Source organism: Cariama cristata, unplaced genomic scaffold (assembly GCF_000690535.1).
Source record: "Cariama cristata isolate BGI_N322 unplaced genomic scaffold, ASM69053v1 scaffold27230, whole genome shotgun sequence".
NCBI lineage: Eukaryota > Metazoa > Chordata > Aves > Cariamiformes > Cariamidae > Cariama > Cariama cristata.
The window spans coordinates 26,563-30,301 of record NW_009593474.1 but is presented as its reverse complement, the minus strand read 5'-3'; positions in this window follow the sequence as shown (position 1 = coordinate 30,301).

Here is a 3,739-nt window from a genome sequence, read left to right as displayed (position 1 = left end):
AAGAGGACTGGCCAAGCTGGCAGCAATCACTGGGAAACAGGCTGGAAGTGATCATTTCCACAGTGTGAGACAGGGTCAGGCGCACACATGTGAATGAAGCTGTGCCAGTGGACACAGTGCTCGGCCACTGGCATGCCAGAAGTGGTGCCCACTGTCTCCCTCTGGGTCCCCACTGAGCAGAGGATCCCCCACCCAAGAAGCAGTGCCCACCTGGCATCATTCCCCAGGTAAAGAGGGGTGAGCTTGAGTGGGTATGGTGGCCAAGGAACGAGCAGACCCAAATCACCAAGGAAAAGAGCCACCCCACACAGCTGTGCAGGGGTGAGGACAGGTCTGTATACAGCAAGAAATAAGTCTGGGAGTGAGACTAGGCACCAGGATGCTTATGTAGGGGGTGAGTGAGAAACCTGTGACTGAATATGCAATTGGTATTAATACACAGAATTCAGCACAAGGAGTTTTGTGCTCCTGACCATGCCCAAGGACAAAATGGTCGTTGTACCTATCACAGAGGCACAGTTGAGCAGTTACATCTACACTTCCCCATGGGTGTTAAGTGACATGGTACAGAAGGTGGGCTTTCATGGTCATCTCAGCTTGTCAGAGAGCAGGTGATAGTTATGTGTAAAGACGATGCAGACGGGATGCTGTAATCATTCATGTAAGCCTTTTGCTTGCACAGCTAAAGCTAACTCTACACTGTGTTATTCAGCATCTGGGGTAAGCTTTTCAGCCTATTTCAGCACAAGGGGATGGAAACAAATCAGAAGTACCTTTACACTACCACGTTCACAGAATAGCTATGATCCAGCCAGGGTAGTGTAGGGCCTTGCACAGGCTCATTCATTGGGCTCCTTGGGCAAGTTTTGCAGCTTGCAGTAAGTCCTGTGTTGCTGTGGCAACATAACTACTAATACCTGGACTAGCTGGTTTAAGGAGAGCTTGAGTATGCCTGCATTACACTGTAGCCATAGCAATGTGAAGATAGACTAGGTATTCCTTTATAGCACTGTGTAACACTTAGATGACCTAGCTTTGACTCTCTGTCCCTAAGGACTGTGGCCAATGTCAAACAGCAGAAGGATCGGAAGACTGAAAAGACAATTTAGACATAACTGCAAGACCCTAAAGGTCCAGTCCCATATGCCTGATTCCTGCAAAACCATTAGTGAACGTGACAAAATTGTTAATCCCTGGACAAAGATGAAAAGCATTGACTAAAAGGAGATCTCTCTTGCCACTGGCCTTGCTGCTCTCACATCCCACGTACCTCCTGCACCAACCAGGACAGCTGTCATGAAGTGTAGCCTCCTGCACGCACACCTCTAACTCCAGAGGAGTTACCCTGTTACCCGGGCTGTGCAGCCCTGCAAAGACTTATCTCCTTCCCACTGTAGCAGGAGGCCAGGGCACAGCGAGCTGCAGGGTTGACTCTCCTGCTATTCCGACAGATGAACTGGTGGAGACCTGTGGCTGCCAGCCAGCCCTTTACCTGGCAGGGAATGGGAAAGCACTTTTTCTCTCCAGGGAGGTCAGACTGATACCTCTCACAGGCACCTGCCACCTTACAAAGCGAAATGGCTCCTTTGCTATTCCAATGACATCATTGTCCTCTTATCTCAGTTAGAATGGCGTCAGTTTGAGTCCTTGCCAGATCGAAAGGTTTGCAACTGCAAAATGTGTTTCCAACTGGGTGCTTTCAGCATAATTTCAGATATAAAAGATAAGAAACATGAGGCTGGGGCAAAGGTAGACTTTAAGATCATGGATGAAAGAAATGTACTAATAGTTTGTCTGTGCCAGCTGTGGCCCTCAGGAATCCTATTTCTATTCAGTCTTTCCCCACTGAAGCATCCCAGGCATTTGAAATTACTTATTTTCAGGCTGCTGGCCTGCAGCTACTTGTAGGACATGGTATCCATACAGTATGTGTGTCACGTTGTATAACAATGGGTTGGGTGAGAAACAGATTGTTCAGAGGGAAACTTCTGTTCACACAAAAAAAGACAAGGGCTCTTCATCTGTGGATTACGCACACAGCAGATAAACCTTAATTAAAGAAGCTGCTCAAAGATAACCTGTATACAGTGAAGCTCCTGGAAAGCAATTTATCTTCCTTGGAAAGTTAAAAGGGTGAGTCAGCCCTGCCAGGATGTATTCAAAAGCATCTCAGTGGAAAACAAGAAATCTGTCTGTCTTATCTATCTGCCATGTGTATATGACATCTTGGTTGTAGTATTGTGGCTGGGATACAGTGACTATTATTACTAGTGCTTGTACAGAATCCAGAGCTCCCGGCCAGGAATCAGGTCTCATAAAGATAGGTTTCATATATTAGTGTTCCATCACACACACCCTTCATTTACACATTTATGTGTAAAGTAAACTCATACTAGTACTTAATATTGACATATTCATGATATTCTAAGTACGCATGCAATGTATTGTCATTTTACACAGAGTAAATGTCCTCTGTTTCATTTAGTGTGAAACAAATCATAGATCCTTCAATGGCAGAAGGACTTGAAATCACTGAGGGTGGTAGATACATAGCTATGCGGATGTATGAAGGACACAGACAGTCAAACATGTCCATTTTTTTATTCAGACCAAAACTACATACCCACTGAAGCCAGTGTGCAAAGATTTGCCTTTATGAAACACACTGTTAAGCTTTTATGCCTCTATCTACACAGCCCACAACATCTTTCCAGTCCTAGAGGGATGATCCTCTCACCATCTTCATCTGCTTGTCTGCCACACCTCCAGGTTTCTAGGACATCCCTTCCAAGGCAGACTGTTCCTGTAAGTGAGACTTTCCTTACTGCCACATAGCTGAGAGAGTAGGAGATAAGAAATTAATGTTTAAGACACAGGTAGGGCAGAGGTTAGTCCTTAGGTACCAGGAATGTGGAAACTGCATGGAGCCATGACCCTAGAAGACTTCTGATCTCTGGCCACCTTTCCACCTTCCATCTCCAAACCTATAGCTTACAGAGGGGTCAAAATATGTCAAAGAATGAAGAAAGTGTTACTATAACCTCCAGGCCCTTCTAAATGTCCCAGATGCTGGTATGTCAGAAAAAGAGAAATGGAGAAACTAGATGTTTTCCAGATGTTCCATGTATTTGCAGCCACACATAGGCAAAGAGCAGCAAAGGAGTGGACTGAGTGCTTTGGTCCTTGCTTGCTGTTCATCCACTTGTCTCTCGTGATGTGCCTCATTGCCTGGCCTTGGAAAAATAATCACATAGTTTTGTATTTTGGATGCTGGGATGGAGAGATCAAGAAAGAACTTACTGTTCCATTAAAAGGTCTTTCAATATTATACAGTCTCCTCTGCCCTTCTTTACAGGTCTCCCTTTCTTGGTGTTTCTCTGCCCATGAATATAGAGCATGTGTCAGCCTCCTTAACGTCCATCCTAGGATCAGACTGCTATACACTGTGGTATACACTCCTCACTCTGGTATCCCACTCCTTCCTCTCCTTAGGAGCTCCTCTTTAATGTGACACCAAATCCCAGAGCTCTTTGATTCACATTGCGGTCTCCTGGTATTCTGAAACCTATGTGCCATGAGTCCAGATTTAGGACTTACACAGCTTTCACCAGAGAAGGCATCAATACCGGCCAGAGCCTGGAAATCCATAGAACTGGTGACAGTCATCAGTAACCCGCTTCACCATCCAAGGGAAATATGATACCTGATTACTAAAAAACCCCAGCCTCTGTTCTCCATG